General features: G+C 42.7%; 1 protein-coding gene across 11 annotated transcripts in view; it reads left to right on the forward strand.

Annotated features, from left to right (window-relative positions):
- The window catches only part of FOXP1 (forkhead box P1), a 389,271-nt gene that overhangs the window by 98,438 nt on the left and 273,517 nt on the right, over positions 1–17,316 (forward strand). The window contains exons 1-2 of one of the 11 annotated variants that reach the window (XM_075158626.1): positions 9,414–9,435; positions 9,709–9,866. The exons of the other annotated variants lie outside the window; for them this stretch is intronic. The gene's annotated coding sequence lies outside the window, so the exon portion shown is untranslated. Of the gene's footprint in view, positions 1–9,413; positions 9,436–9,708; positions 9,867–17,316 lie in introns of those variants that run through there. 11 annotated transcript variants of the gene reach the window in all.

Genomic DNA, 17,316 nt, shown 5'->3' on the forward strand with positions numbered 1-17,316 from the left:
TAATTTGTGCCATTTGAACCCTCTTACCTTGGATGAATGCGACGTGTAAATTATAGTTCCCATGAGGTAAAAATCAGTCAAATGCTACTTAACCTTTACTCTGCCATGTTTCGTGTTCCATTTGTGCTTAAGAGAATATGTGCATACACTTTCATCTTGCTACCATGCAAAATCATCCTTAAGGTTCCTGTAACGACACAAAATGTCTTTAAATTCAGATTTAAGATGAGCAAAACTGCTGTCGTCTTAAAGATCTTACGGCTGAAGTGGTTTCAGAAATTTTGTTTACCCTTCAAAGGTGAGGAGCTGGAAGAGGTTATTTTTCGTTCAGCACAGCCGCAGCGATTGCTGCCGTTGACAGTGTACCTGGCAGATAAGTTAATACATGGTTTCTGTTGTAACTGGTTTATTTGCATGGTTATGCTTGTGCTGGTTATGCTTGTGCTGGGTATTCATGTCTTAGATTGGTATTTTCCAAAGTTGGTCTCCTCCAAAATATGTTTGTGTTTTGTTTTTTTTTTTTTTTTTCTTCTTCTTAGCTGAATATTTTTTCCTGAAACAACTATTTCAGTTGTTTAATATAGAAAGCAACTTCTCTCCATGATAATTTCCTAGTAAAAGAATCAAAAATTTGTCAGCTTTGGTGCTTGACATGCAAAATACCTGACCCAGAACTCACTGAATTTCCTAGAAAAAGTTTTCTTTTGACTCTACGTGTTTGGATCAGGTTTATGGTTGTCAATGAAGCTTGTGCCTAAGACTGCACTTACATAATTTACTAAATGATATTATCGAGAGTCTGAAAGATGTACCTTGGCACTATTTAGATACGCTTAACTCTTCTACTTTTGGAAGAGCAAGTTTTTAATAATAAAAAGCAGAAAAGAAATTCAAGATGTTTTCCCAGTGAACGTTTTCGTTTGAAAAAAAACCCACAGCAACCCACCAGTGAAAGAAGAAAATTGGGGAAATGAGAAATAATTTTCTCAAAACGGCAGACTTCAGAACCTGTACAATATTTGCATCTGTCAATTCAAGGGTTCCTGCAAAATAAAAAAAAAAAGTTATCTCTTCATTGGTGAGCTGTAGTGATTACAGTGGAAACAGATGTGCTGCTGCGCTGGGAACCCGGCTCGCGGCAGACTGCCTCTAGCCAAACAGTAGCTGCAGCAAGAGACGGGTGTTAAACTCTCACCCCCGACATCCCTCGTTCTGCTCACCTACCTACAGTGGAGAATTCAGACTCTAATTGAGTATTTAAAAGTAATATTTTTAGCACGTGCATTTTAAAAAACTTTTTTTTAAAAGGAAAAAGGAAATTAAATTCTCTCTAACATTACATGGTTGGAAACGCACACGTTGGCGTGGTTTGTAATGCTTAAGTTGGCTGCACTGGATATCTTATATATTTAATTATATACATTTGATACCATATAGAAATATTATTAAATTTCACACTTAATGGGGACAAACAAATCGAAGAAATTTATTACATATGTTCAGTGTGGTAAAATAAGAGCTTGTGGAGGAAGTTTTTGCTTTAAACAAGCTTAGTTTTAATCATAATGATTCATGTATACAGAATCAAATCCCATGTGTTTATTTTAATTCCCTTTTTGCTCATTCATGAGGCAGAATTCCTGCTGATGTCCATGACTGGAAATCTGCAGGTGTTCACCTGAGTAGAAAATGAGTAAAAATGGAGGAAAGACCATGAGAATTGGCTTTTCTTTTTTTTTTTTTTTTCTTTTTGTGTAAGTGTGCTTTGAATAAATAAAAATACTTTGAACTGCCTAGAAGCAGGGAGTGAGAACAGTGTGCTGGATTGCATTTCTCCTCCATAGCCTTTGTGTACTTTGGAGAGTTTTTGCAAACAGTCCGGCTGGTGTATTTTATCCCTAATACGGAGCGAGAGGGTTGATCAAACCACATGCTCCTTCAGGCCAGAAACTTTTTGTTGTGGCAAAAAAAAAAAAAAAAAAGAAGGGAGGGGAAGAAGGAAGGGACTCGGAAAGCCTGGAGTATACTCGTATAACCCTCAGGGAACGGTGCTGAGATGAGTATTGTTATTTGTAGAGCTGAGAAGAAAAGTGAAAATTAACTGTAGATAGTTCAGAACTACTTTGATTTAAAGTGGTTTAACTAAATGTGAGCTCCATTTTAAAAAAAAAAAAAAAAAAAGCAAAATAAAAAATGCTTGTAAAGTGTGCGTTTTCAGGGTTTGTGTTAGAAGCAAAAGCCTAGTTGGCTCCATGCGGTCGTCAGATGTGTAAATACTGAAACTACAAAGTATTACTTTCACTTGTGGACAGTCCCTAATTTTCCCCCAACCTCTCCAAAAGCCTAAACAAGAATAGAAAGAAGTTTCAAATGTGAAAAAATGAAACTTGGTATTTACTGATGCTTCAAATATGAAAAGAGACAGCAATATGGGGAAGCAGCTGGCTCTGGGGAATGGTGCGGGACAGAGTCGTCCCTTTCTAGGGCAGCAGCTCAGCCGACCCCCTTTTAGCAGCAAGGATATATCTCTGCCATCGCCAGCCGGGTTGGTACCTTCACAGCTCAGTCCTAGTCCTGTTCCGCATAGACCGGCACAGCGCAGGGAGCATCGGATGATGCTGTCCCCAGTGATCTTAATAAAGGACTTGGTAGTTATGGGAAACCCTTAATCGTGGGGGAAAAGGCAGCAGCTGACTGAGGGATGGGCACCCAGAAGGTGACACGAGCATCGGGGCACCTGGAGACCCAGTCTGGGACTGTCAGTCTGTGTCTTTCTGCATTGCTAATAACGTCTGCAAATGAAAAAATCATTCTCAAAAACTTTACAGTAAACCACTCGCAGGCACTGGGAACTACTGAGCTTGTGGTGATGGGCCCTTCGAGGGGGTACTGTACTGGGAGAAAGGTGGTCTTAAAAATGTAGTGGACTGGGAACAAAGTGCTCCTGCTTCCCAGCAAAACTGAGTTTAAAAGTTTACTGAAGGTTTGTAACAACCTTTCGTTGGGGATGATGTAAGAGCATAAAGCATTTTGGGTGAAGAACTGTCAATGGATTTTTTTTTGGAAGAAGCTATACAAGGAAAAGTGTTCTTGATTTTTATTTGTCATATGTCTGAAAATAACCCTGCAGCAGAGTGACTACATTAAGCACAGATCAGTGATGAAGTGAACAACTTTACTCATGTTATTTTTCTCCTGTAAACGTTTTGTTAAACAGTGTTTGTTGGACTACCGTTTCAGCTGAGGTCGTTTGTATGCACAGACTGGATAGTACTGAAGTTGGGAAATCATTTGACCTTCTGATCTGTGTAATCACCAACAGGGGTATTGGTATGACATGGCTTTAGGTGGTTTAGTAATGTAAATGAGGCTGGTAACATGAGCTCACCGTATTTTTCAAATATGCTTATTTTTCTCTAGCAGTTTCCTAAGTATTACGCATAAGCCAGCTATGCAGCTGGACTGGAAATGCCTTCTGGAGCTTTGCAGTTGACTGTGGATTTTGTACGTTAGAAAGCTGAGATGTCTTCTGTGTAACTGTATTCTGAATAACGCACGCCCTATGAAGGAATAAGTATGCTCTAACATTTAGAGAGCCTTTCAATGGCTCGAGGGGAAAGGTTATTCTGACAAAATTACAAGTTCTGTGGCCAGGGCAGTACCCCTCGGCAGAGGTATGCAGCCACCTATGTACAGTAAATGCAATGATCTTTGAGCATCTTGGTTATTTTGGGAAAATGTTCAGACAATACATCAGTCTAGTTTTGAAACGGCTTCAAACATTTTACCACTGAAACCTCTAAAGCAAATGTTACAGAACATGTAGCTTGTCTGTTTATCTTCTCTAAGACTATGTGAAGTCATATGTGAAAAGCGATAAGAATCACAGCATCTCCTTTGGTTGCTCAACATGAGAAGCTGATGAAGAGACAGTCATCTAGAAGACATTCTTCAGAATAGCTGCAGAACAAATAGTGTGCTAGGCTGTCTCTGTAGAGAAATGAAGGTGGGATTGTAACCCAGGTAGGCATGGTCTGTCTTTTAAACCTGGCCTAGCAAAAGTGAGGGCTTTGGTTCGGCTTAGCCATCAAGTCCACATTTCCAGTGTTCTTGGAGTGTGATCGCGGCTGATGTCCGTGCTGCTGTTACTTTTTTACAGTCTCCGTCCCAGGGGTCGGGCGGGTTGTGTTCCCCGCCGTGTGTCTGGCAGCGATGGGTGGGAAAGCTCACTGGTCCTGAGAGCGTTCCTGCTGGTGCTTCTCCACCCTGGCAGCTCACTGGGCGTGTGAAATCAAACATGCATAAAGAAAATTTACTGACAGGTAGAGAAAAGTTGATTCCTACTCCTTACAGGGTTCTCAAGGCAGACTAAAGCTGCCCCCCCCACCCTGTACCAGTAAAGTGGTTTTTATGGATGAAATGGGTTCTGCACAAACCCCATGGCAGAGCCTGGCAATAGGAGACCAATACGTTATTCTCAGTTGCTGCTGTTCCACCGGAGAAGAGACCCTCACTTCCTCTTCTGGGGAGCTGCAGGGGTCCAGTGAATTTAAGTGGAAAAAGATCCCTCTGTTTTTTTGTTTTTGCTACCCCTTATACAGTCGTAAAGCATCTTTTGTATCTGAACTCTCTCCTCCTGTGAAGGTACGAATACTAAGGATGTGGATAAGACTGAAGTGGAAAAGAAGAGCATGTAAATCATTCTTCATAACAGAAATACAGAAAACAAATGTTCTCGAGTGCTTGAGTGTGAACTAAACTGAGGACAGAATTTAGGCATAAAGCTATATTCTCCTTCCCGAGGCAGGGAGAGCCTCCAGGAACGGGGTTTCTCCATCCCGGGAGGTGCCTTGTGAAGCTCCGAGGTCCTGCGAGCTTCGCAGAGCACCGGCTCTGCGTGGAGCAAAGGGCCTTTCGTTGTTCCAGGGACCCGAGGACCAGGCCTGAGCCTGGCATTCAAATTCCCTTCGCCTGATGTAACGAGAAGTGGCTTATTCCCCTTATTATGTGTTTTAAATAATAATTTGAAATAGCTAGGCTATTCATTACTGGACTTTTTTTTTTTTGACACTTTCAGAGAGGTGGCATATAAAACATTTTAATAACAACAACAGTGTTGATTTTAAAAATACTACTAATAATTGTTTGTTATTATTATGCTAAATAAAACAGTTGAACCAATTTCAAATTTACTTCTGTGCTACATAATCGGTATTCATGCTCTCGGAGCAGTTGAAAGCCCAGGTTGTTCCCCTGTGCATGAGTATGGTGGATTGACGGGCGGTTGTACAGAACAGCGTTATGGGGGGGTGACTGTCAGCCCCCCTGGCTGCGGGACCTGATAGAGTTTCGTGTAATGTAGTGGTGGGGAAGAGGCGTTCGCAGGGCGTCGGGTCGCTGCTCGGCTGTTCCCTTCCTGGAAGGGCCAAAGGGACAGTGATGGAGCTGAGGTTTTCCGAGGGGACGGGGTAGCGTGCGGGGTGGGATGTGCACAGGCAGCGGGTGCAGCGAGACAGGTAATCCTTGCAGGAGCATCCAGGTGACTGTGCTCCTTTTCCTTATGCTTTAACTAGCGCTATGGTGCGCTAAAGCCAATGGGAGATGCTCACATGGAGATTTTTCTTTAGTGTTTTTTTTTTTTTTTTTTCCTGGAACTATTTCCCTGGTGTTTATGATCCGACAGCGGTAATGAGTCACGATATCAAAGTTGCGGCCAGGGAAGGAAAAAAATTGTATATGCTGAATGTCATGGACTGATGCTGCATATGGCAACGCAAATAAAAGTGCTGTATGGTTAATGGTGTGAAATTTGGCTCTGTACCTGTATTCGCAGAACATACATGCTTTTAAAAATCTTAACGAGTAAGATGATCTATTATTGTTTCATTTGTAGGAGTAAAATGGGGCGGGGGGGTGTGAAGATTCTCTTGGTCTTATCCACATGTGTTGAAATTTGTAGTAACCTCCAAAATGATGGGTTGGGGAAAGATGAATTGTTTTTCAGTTTCTGAAGTCCTTAAGTATTGCCTTAGACCTGTGATTTACAAGTAGAGATGTCTTTACTTTTTGTTGGCATGGCTGCGAATGTGGTCACTGGTTTCTTTTTTTTTTTTCCACTTCTCTGCCTTGTTGACAACCAGCTGGCAAAAGTGGATTCAAAATTGAAACAAATACTCCCAGGTGTTACAAGCCTCTCTGATCCCTTTGTCCATATTTAATCTAATCTCAAATTAAATGGATACTATTGATTAGGTTCCTTTCAAACTCGTATGGATTACTCAATGTGTGGCAAAATGTTATTCTTCTCCTGTGTGAGTGGAGCGTAAAAGGTGAAAGTATGCAATTAATTTGCCTGCCCTTTCTTGAAAATTGCATGCTGGATTTCTGTGAATGCGCTGTATGGAACAAAATTTCAAGCAAATTATTGTTATTTACTGTGGATTTTGCCTGAATATTTAAAGTCAACAATTATGCTTCCTTTTGGTACTTAATGGCTTTTTATTTTTAGAAACCTGGCCAATTCTTTCTCTGAGTTGGTGGCCCTAATACTGATCTTCAGAAAGCATTAAGTAGTGCACAGAGTGTAACTTCATAGCGCTGTTATTTTACTGCATCAATGACTACATACGTTAAGTTTAAAGTGTTGACAAATTTGGTGGGGATATTAGTAACAAGTTGCAGAGCCCACACCACGGGTGAGAGCCCGTTGCAGGGTAGTTGCTGAAGCTGGATCGGTCGATGGTGGCTTACATGAGCGATGTGGGTGGTGTTGGCTCCCTCCTTCGTGGCTGCAGCCCGTGGGGTAGGTACCGCTCTCCGAGGAGAGCAAGGTTTCCAGCTGCGGCACAACCAGCCTTGCAAGCAATCTGTTACAAATCCCAGCAAAGGTAGCGATGTGCCCCCCTGCCCTCCCCACAAATGCACAAAGATAAATCCTGAGCTCTTTGCAGGCATGCTGCTTTCTCAGGGCCCCTTTTCCTTGGTGTTTTAATTGAATAAGTGCCACCAGTTGGATGGTCCTTGGGCGATGGAACGTTGCGTATTGTGCTAAGAAAACAGAAAGGCTGGCGCAGATGGGGTCCTTGTGTTTTCCTCTGCCTTGCCGCTATTATGTGATTTTTCCAATCCCAGTCATCTTTGGGTCTGAACGGCACGTGCCTGCCCCAAGTACGTGTGAGCTGCGGTGGTGACCGTCTCTGGATAAATATCACCACGATCTCCTTGAGGTCAGTGTTGGCCTCTGCTAGGTATTGCCCCACCAAACTGAATTCCCTTAAAAAGCCACCAGAGCAGCTGTATTTTGGTGTTGCTCTCAGGGTGAGAATCTCTCACCCGTTTTCAAGGCAAAAGATGCGAGATAGAGGGTTATTAAGTAGGTGTGTGCATTATAATGGATGATTTATCTGCTTAGTGTAGACCATCCCCATGGTCACTTAACTGCTGGTTCATTTAGGCTTTTGTTAAATGCATTAAGTGGAGGAGGGAATGTCCTTGATTCATTGCATTGGATTAGACAGGCAAACCTTGAGTTAGTCTTGTCTTTATTTCTTGATTACAGTTATATAATTAAAATTGTAGTTTCCTTCCTGCAAAGAGTTCCTTTCAGCACGAGCTCTCTTCTCCTGATGTGCAGAAAACTGTGTTTATGGTGTACTGCAAAACAAGATTCGGTAAGTGAAATCTTTTCTACCTGGAGACTTGATCTGTATGTCAGAGACTGGTTTTCAAGGCAAGAAGTGGAACGTTGGATGGTCCAGGAGTCTTGAAAAAGCTCAAGGTGTGTTGCAAATCAACAAGTAAGAAATAAGTGCTGTCTTGAAAGACCTTGGGTTTCGGTTCCCTTTTGAAGGGTAAAACAGTACATGCAAGGTTGAAAAATGTCAGAGCAGCCACCTATATCAGCAAGTAAATTGGAAACCAGTGGTGATAAGATATTCAAAGAAGCATGGAAGGTGCTGTCCTGGGCATAATGTAATTTATCTGACCTGTCAGTCAGGTTCACCGGGCAGTTTCAGTCGCGAGGTGGGACTAGCTAAACAGAGAACAGTGTGAACGAGACCTTTACTTGAATTCTTCAGCTAAGCCTGGCAAGCGTTGTGAACGTCACTGCTTCTCCTGACTGCCTCTGCAGAAAACAAGAGACGGTTCCCTGGGGTTGGGGTCCAGGTTGAGAATGGGCTTGGACGGTACCTTCTGAAGTTTACTTCTGTAGCGATTTCTCACGCAAGAAACCCAGAGCTCCTGTAGGGCCATGAACACCTTCACTTCCTACTTCTTCAGTTGTGTTGGAGAAGCTCCAGCGCCCTGGAGGAGCAGGCTGGGTCAATGTGGTTCTCCTCTTCGCCCTGCAAGAGCGTGCAAGACATAATAAAGTATTTGAAGCTTGGGGTTGGGGGATTCAATCCAGGGAACACCATAGACCTGGCTTCTCACTCTATGCCTTCTCCCAGTACAACCCCTCTAGGTCTGGTCCATATTTGGATTCCTAAGGTAAAAAGGAGAAAAAAGTGGCTCCTCAAAGGGGTAACATTATACTGTTAGTGCTGGGAAATTCAGAAACAATTGATTTTTCTGGGGGCTGGGGGTAGTTATAAGCAGACTTTCCTTAGCTGCACGTGCATGCTTCTAATCGACGGCTGTGGTATTTTTGGAAATCATCTACAGCTTTCCACTCTAGGTCAGTTAGGCTGTCGCGCCAGGTCAAATGAAAGTCTGTCTTCTCACTTTTTGAGAGTGCCTAAATGTAAGCAAAAGGTCCCCATAACCCTTGTTAAGGATAAGAATCCAGCCCGCGTTTTCCTGTGGAGGCATGTTTCTAACCACTTTATTAGTAACTTAAAGCCGTTTGTCTTGAAATCTTCCTGTTTTGTCCAGTAGTGATTGCTCACTTCATATATTTCCAGACAAGACGTTTGTAGGTGGTTCAGAGCAGAACAGGCAGCTTGATCGATTCTCCCCTGCTTTCATACGCTGTCAGTTCTATTTAAGTTTGCAAAAAATTGAAGAATTTAAGGGGGGGCAGGGGGGGAACAACAAACAAACAAAAAAAACAAACCACAACCAAAACAACTAAATGGGGTTGAAGCATTCCCCCCCCTTTTTTCTTTACCCCTCATGGTTTAGGTTGAAAGGTTTTGAAAGAGTAATTCCTTAGTGCCTTTCTTCCACCCTTCTGGTAGACCTGTGGGAGATGGGTCCTACCTACGTGCTCTATCCATCAGTAGCGCATGGTGCAAGTGCATAAGATCTCCTCCCCCGCAGCCGAGCGCTGATCCCAGGTAGACAGCAGCAAGCTCTGCTGATGTCAGACTATTGAATTTCTCTATTTTTTTTTTTTTCTTCTCCCTTCTCTCCTCTCCCGTCTTGCCTCGATCCTTTTATTTCAGCCTCGCGATTGCTTATTGCCAAGTCTTGAGACAGTGAGATCCCTAGGAGGTAAGGGTTAATGTTGTTTGTTTGTAGAAGAAGGGTGGGGAGAGCTGCAGCTAGGCTGAGATAAAAGGTACCACCGGGAAGTGGTTTTCTTGGCTGGGGAAGGCAGAAATGCTTTTAGCCTTGTGACCCAGTTGACTGGCTCCAAGCTCCAATGCTGCTGCGAGGTAGCGAGCCCAAGGGCAAGGGCTTATTCTGTGGTTTTCGGTGTGGAAGAGTTTCCCAGGAGCTAGCGTATAATTTTCACTCAAAGGCTCGTCTTCGTTGCTCACACAGGGAGTCCTTTTGTTCTGGCCCCACGTCAACAGTCCTCGTCTGAAGTTTCCCTGCAGTGCCCGGCCAGGGCTGCTTGTTTCTGTGGGCCCGTATCTGGCAACGTAAAACTTGAATGATTTGAAGTTTCTCTCCAAATAAGAGTAATTATTTTTGTCTGGGTAAGCACCATGTAATGTCACATACTCTTCCTTTGGGCAGAGACATCGTTTTTCTCCCTGTGACTCTGCAAAATTCCAGTACTGAATGTGTTTTCACTGCACAGTGTGAACACAAAATGGGTGAGATACCACCTAAAGCACTAACTCGGGGTTTTTTAGAAGTATAGGAATTGAACTGGGTCGTCTTTATATTCGACTGCGTGCTGCCAGGCCTAACTGTAGCTCTCCCACCCTGCCTGTACTAGAGCAGGCGTTTAATCGGGGATGCATCTGCAATCATCCATAGCATCTCTGCTGCGTAACGGCCCGCTGTAGGAGGGATGGTTTGGTGGACACTTTGCTTCCTCCAGGTTATGCTCTCAGCAAGCTGCTTGGTCTTTCTAGTGTGAATTTTGCCCTTCTGTGGAGGTACCTCGGCCAGGTAAGGAGCGGAGCGATGCTCACCAGGATGACAGCTAAAAGTAGGTGAAGTTTGGTAGTCATGGTTAACAGGAAACGGTGGAGACTGTAACAAACCAAGAACGAAAGCAGGAGTGGGTGTTTGGATATATTGAGAGCTGGTTTTCCTTTGGCGGGATGAGGGGGTGGGGAATACACCGGCCAGAAGGTGGTTCAAAGATCGAGAGATAAACTTTCCAGAATGGCACCTGCATGAATTTGGGGCACCGTAGCTCTGGCTGGTGCAGAAGAGCTGACGTGATGGTGCTGTGTGTTTATTCAATGCAGTTCTTTGGGGTCCTTTGTGCAACTGGTTTTCACAAACGCGGAAGGGAAATTGGGCCTCTCTTTTGGGTAATACAATAACGCTTTCTGAAACGACATTTTTGTGTGTTACGGGTGCTTAAGGAGCCTCACGTTTATTTTACACCACAGGGATTCAGAGAGCTCGTTGACAAAATACGGCAACCTGCTGGAATCCAGGTCTTCCTGAAAAATGCCCAAACCTGTGTTAGCTCCCGTGGGGACAACCTCACTTAGTGTTGGAGAGGATAATAATCCTAAAGCATGTGTTGCAAAATGAGGGGTGATTGGCTTGGAAACCTAAACAAATCTCATTATTGGATTGGTTACACAAACATAAAGCGATTGGCAATAGAAACGAGCATCCTTTTGGGTGGTTTGCGGCTTTTCCTGAGCTATGTCTACATTGCTCAGCGATGCATGGCAAAAGCAGTGGGTCTGCGGAGGGAAGCAGCTGGTGCCATAGACCTGGCATCCACCCCGTGAGCTTTCCAGGGTTTTTACGTTGGCCCAGACTTGATCTGGTCCTGCGGACTGAGGGCCCGGTAGCTGCAGGGGCTCACAGGGGTGCTCCTGGAGCTAGTCTAGTTTCATCGGAGAGGAGTCCAGTTGATGTTTGCTGAGGCTGCTCTGTGACGTGAATTAAAGTGCATTAAGTGAAGCCTAACGCACTTTGTCCCAAAAGCACTCTCTGGATTTGAACGGAGATGGTAAAGGCACCTTTGGAGCCAGTCAGTGCAGTCGGACTCCAGTCGCTCTTCACGTGTGAATATTCCAGCATCTGAGCTGGTTTAAATGACACCTTTTGTTCTGAGTGAACTCTTAAACTTCCCATGTTTATACTTTAATCGCTTTTAGAAAATTCCTAAACGGTAGAAGAGCTATTTCTATTTGTGGCATGCTGGTTTCCAAGCCATAGAGGGTACAGGCATGAGTTTCCTAAATTCTTTCCAATACCAAAGTTTCTTCTTTGCTTTTTCTTTGCTAGTGTAAATGTTCTTCTCTGAGATCTTTGATGACATAACATGTACTTACATTTCAGAAAGAATCACTTTCATGAAAAGTTTAAAAAAAAAACTATAATCAGTGAGGCATCATAAATAACTTTTATGTCTAAATCAAGCTATTAAAAGCTTTTTTATTTTTAAGTAGATAGGGGAATAAAATAGCTGCATAGTTCATAAAGTGGTATACTATTACTGCCTGCTGTGCCCATGAATTATGCCAGCTTTTTACACTTGTGAAGTAAAAAGCGGATTAGAACTGTGATCAATGTATTATCCTATATTTCTTATTGTGCATTATATTTCCTTTCTGAGAACCTTTGTAGACTAAATGGCTACTAATGACATAATTACAATTGTTTGTCACCACCATAATGTGTGATTTCCTATCTCATCATGAAGATGTAAGTTAGATAAAGGAGGAGTTTTGGCAGGAAGACAAAGTGCAGTGATTTATTAAAGACCAGATGTGGTTGTTAAAAGCTTTTCTGCAGAAGGCTCAATTGAGTGATGTGAAATAGGAACGAAAGCTCCGAACACCACAGTCAGTGGTTCTTGGTGTGAGTGACACAGTTGCTCATAGGAGCATGACAAATTAGCGGCATGTTTTATTGTTGTGTACAAATTTATGTTTGAATTTAAACAGCATAAAAAGTTCAAAATTGCTTATGCCATTAAAGTGGATGTTTAAAGGAAGTAATTATGCTGAAACGGAGTGGATGACGTGAAAACCTTGAATTCCGTGAAAACAACTCAAGATCGTATTTTGTCAAAGAATCTCAGGTTTTTGAAAGAAGAGGGGTTACTGAGGCGATTGACAACAAAAAAACCCAAACGTGGTGGAATATTAATAAGGCTTGCTTTGATGTAGGCTAGATATCGGTGTAAATCAGCATAACTCCATCGAAGTCAAGGTGAGGACTGGGTTGCCTGTATCCCCCCGCAGAGGCTGGTCTTCACGCATCCTTCCAGAATGGGTGGATGCTCCTAAGGAGGGAGGAACGCGCACAAAGCAGCTGCCAAGCACGGTGTGCTGGCTGCGGGGAAGTAAGGGGCAAAGCCTAAGAAACGGCAATTAAGGAGGAAATAATTTGTTCTTTAGGTCTGAACTTTTGCACCGAGCAGCTCGGGTGTGTTTGCAGAGGAGCTGTGGCCAGCCCCTGTCCCACGGGAACGTTGTTACAATGCTTTTCCCGGTCCTTACGCAGCGCTGTCTCTTTGCTTTTTTCATTTTCATGTCTTGTTGTGCAGTCTGCTGTGGCTATGGCTGCTTTCCACCGCCGCGTCGGCAGCATGCAGACCTCCCACTAACGCAGGTCCTCCTCAGGACCTCGTGCTTGCAGGAGCTGTTTCAGACTGCTTGCACCGTTGTTTCAGACTCGGAGCAAGTGCTGCCTCTGGTTAATTGTCTGCACTAGCTTATTATGTTAGGCATGACTGGTTTTGGTCTACTTGCAACTGAACTTGTGATGTACATCTCTGTGTGTGTTAGATATAATACTGTTAATTATTGATAGTGATTAACATTAACAATTGTGAAGAGATCAATAGTGATGGGGGATCTCTGAAGGCAGAACAACACCTTTCCTTCTCTTTTGTTGCTCTCAGCTATTACTCTGATCCAAGAAGTCAAGATATTCAGGCTGGAAGATGGAATGATAGCTTCAATATCTCTTTTGCCCTTATTTATTTTAGGGGTCTTCACACTTACTTTGTCTTTTTGTCTCTTGCTTAGACACGTCCTGTGTCTTGCTTGCTAGACATGGCAGGTGGTTGATAGGTGGTGGGGAGGGAACAAGAGAAATGTTCAGAGAACAACTTTTGATAAGCACCTGAAATGCTTATATACGCGTCTTGTGGTCTCGGAACTCTGCTGAAATTTCATAAAATTGGCTTTATTTGAAGAATCCAGTGCTGCTCTTGGTTAGGCACTTTCCTGGTTTTGCAGCTTACTGTGATGCTGGTTTCCACTGAAGCCGGTACAGCACAGGAAGTTTGGAAAGAATATTAAAATAGAATAAAACATAATGCAACCTTTTTGTGAATCTCTCATCAGATTTTGGCCTAAGATTTTTGGATATTTTTTTTTAATCGTTATTTTATCTGAACTGGTAAGCCCATCCCCTTTTATGAATAGAGTTTAAGCTAACTTTGAATTTCCTGTCTTCCTGTTTAATCCAGACCTTTATCATTGCTAGCAGGCTAGGAAAAATACTATTGTCTCAGTCTGGGATAACCAAAAGTCCGGTTTGGACACATTCAATTTAATGACTTTAAAGCAGCATTTTTCAAATTAATTTTTGTTTTCTTCTGTCCTTTGTGTTTGTTTTTTTTCCCTGCTCCCAACACAATCAGAATGCTGTCATTTTCTGAATGAAATGCCTTTTCCTTTTCTCCTGCAGCCTCTTCTAAGCTCCTCTTGCTTTCCCCTCCCCCAGAAATACATCGCATTGGTAGAAACATCACAGATTCATTGTCAAACCTCCTTGCTTAGCATTGTAGTGATAGAAATCAAGCTGAAATACCAGTTCTGGATTGCCTTGCACTGTTGAGCAATGGCAGGCAAACTGAATAGTGTGGAGAAGTCTACACAAAGAGAGTACAACTAACATTTCTTCATTACCTGTGAGACTTCTGCCGTCTTGACTTTGGTTATCCTCAGGTGAATGGGCAGTCAGAACAACTGATTTAAAGACATGGAGGTCAAAGTAGCGTTGTGTGAGGTCGCTGGTGGCTTCTTGTATTGGGTGTCTTGGGTGTTGCAGTATCTTCTAGCACAGTCAGCTGGAGGCATCTCAGTCCTTGGATTCAAAACTGCAGGGGTCAGACAAACCTTCCTCTCTTCTTAGTCAGGTTCACCCTTTTGGAAAGGATGGAGATCTTAGTAGAATGAGAGAAGTTCCTTTTGACATGAAAGATAGCAGAAAGGAGTCAGTGGTATTTGGGAAGCTCTCAATGAGCAAAAAGAATGATGTGTCCACAAAAAAGTCGACTGTCTTTTGTATTTGATATAGCTGTCCTGTAGTCAGCAAGGCATCGCCGCTTGCCAGAGGTGGAGAAAATCCACCTGAGGAGATGCAACTGGAAGCTCCTGCCTCACTGATGTAGAGGAGAAGGCTGTTGGACTGCCTTGTGTTGCTGGACGAGCCCAAGAGGCCATGACGATCCTCTAAGCAGAGGGACCACAGATGAGGAAGGGGTGTGTTCCTCTCTTTGGGCAGGACAAAGGGAACTGGTCATTTTGGTAGCTCCAGCAGGAACTTCTAATGGAACAGAAATGCTCCCTCTTGTAGTGCCATGTGTTATCTCTGGGGTGGGTGGATGGGTTCAGTAGGATATCCTAGACCTCCTGGACAAACCCCAAATCTCAAAAACCTCAGCAGTTCTGTAAAAAAGGTGAGTAGATGAGTTTTATGACTGTTGGCGCTCCTTCCAGCGTCACAGAACTTTCACCTTTCTTATTTTACCTGGCGTGAGAAGAGATGGTAAGAAAATGCTGCAAGTGGGAGGAGTGGGGCCGTCACAGCTGGAGACAGAGCACTGCAGACACCGCTGAAATGTTTAACCCCAAATAATAGCTGCATAGAATTAATAAGATTGGGTGAGAGCTACTTCTTTGGGCAAAATTTCCCTGAGAGTGGTCATCTGTAGTCATTCTCACTGCTTGTTTCTGCTTTTTGTGGTGTCCACTTCTGTGAATTTGGTAACACGTTTTGTATGTAGAGCTTCTCAGCCGCACTGAAGTGATGCGGTGTAATTTGTATTCATTGTTAATTTTAGTAACTGCACTGAGATTTGAATTACGCTAATCAACTTTTCTTGTAATTTGTATAATTTACATACTGTACACACACTGCAAATGCAGGACTCTGATGCAAAACAAAGTTTAATTAGTGTAACAGGGCTACATCAGCTTTCCAAGTGATTGATTTCTGAGCGTAGAAGAGATCTGTAGCAACAGATCAGAGCACTAAAACATCCAGTGTTAGTGTAGGCTCTCGGTGGGCTTGAGACAAGTATAACCAGGGCAATTATTTGTAACCAGCACCATTAATCCATCAGTTGACCCGCCTTCCCCAAATTTGACTTGTGCATAAGGAGGCACTGAGGAGCTTATGGATGTCTTGGTTTTTTGCTCATGTAGCTTGCCATGGATAGGAGAAGGGGTTGGAGGGCGCATCTCTTGAGCACGGTGTTTGTGCTCTGCGCCGGTCGTCCTGCCCAGTCTCCACCAGTGTATCCCACCTTACAGGTGTTTCTCTTGCTCCGTGGAACTGAGTTCCCCTCCTGAAAGACTCGTGGCCATTGATGTTCAAGATCTGGCTATGAACGGAGTACCGTTTTGGAGACAGAGTTTGAAATTTGATAACTTTTAAAATGCAGAGTTATTTGTGGTTCCTGCCTTTTAACCTAAAATTACTTGCTCGGTACCTGGGATTTTACTTTCTTAGTTTTAAAAGTCTGTTTCTTTCTCTGGTTGTCTTATGGAAAGACCTCTGCAGTGAAATGAAGAGGAGACAGACTGGTTACATAAAGGCAATAAAACTGTTCATTTGGCAAAAATTTGACAGATCTAGAAAACAAAAACTTGGGGCAAGAACAAAATAATTTTGCCTTTCTTGGTTGAATGTGCTTCAGTTCTTGTGATCTTGGATGGCATCTGCAACAAATGAGAATCTGTTGAGCTTCACGTTGAGTTCTGAATTTTTTTTTTTTTAAGAGGGTATTGATGCTTTAGAGCAAATAGGTTTTTCTTAAAAAAGAAGTCCTTAGCTGACTTAACAGATGCAAAAATGGTGAGAGAATAATAAATCTGAGAAAACGCTTGAGCTGGGGTGAGAATCGCTGTCGATTGATACCTGGCTATTAGACTCTCATTTCTACAGGGTAGTTTGTTGCTAACTAGAACGTCTCCCGTCTGTTCTTGCTTTAACTTCGTGCAGTAGTTGTCCAGTTGAGCTCCATGAGATTATCTCCAGGTGTAAAGCCCAGCCTGCTCATAAATCTCCGCGGACCTGGGGCTTTATTTTGTCTCTGCCCAGGCACCATGGGTCTCTCCTCCTCGGGAACGCTCTCACCGTGTTGGTAATGACTTGGAGCTCCCCTCTGTCATCCTCTCAGGGCTGTTAATAGCAGGGATAGGTTTTAATGTCGATTTTTGTAGGCATAACGTTAATACCATTGTTATCTAATTAGCATCCGTCGTACATTTGTAAATGACATTGGATGCGCAAGTGTAAATGAAATGGACTCTGAACGTTTTATGAGGTGTTACTGTGAAACTACTTCACTCATCATTACTTAAAAGCCAGAGATTTGGCCTTAGGTATTACATCATGTGAAAACCAGTAGACAAAAATGGTGATCAATTTTTTATTACAATAAAGTTTTAATACGAGGCATTTTTAGATATGTGTCATGAATATATGAGTCATGTATTTCACACCAAACCAAACCTATTATGATTATATTTCTACTTCAAGGGGTTTTCGGTATTTAAATACTAAATTTAATTCTATGGTTAAAAATGATTCATATTCAAATCTATTTTTATGCTTTATAATTAAATAAGAAAATATTGCTTGTACCTACACTTTTACTATTCTGGGTCGTATTATAATTATTTCTTTAATTTGACCCATAAAAACAGTCCATTTCTTCATTAGTAAATTACAAGGATATCGCAACAGAAAAATGAGTTTTGA

The sequence above is a fragment of the Calonectris borealis genome, chromosome 10 (assembly GCF_964195595.1).
Source record: "Calonectris borealis chromosome 10, bCalBor7.hap1.2, whole genome shotgun sequence".
NCBI classification, from domain to species: Eukaryota; Metazoa; Chordata; class Aves; order Procellariiformes; family Procellariidae; genus Calonectris; species Calonectris borealis.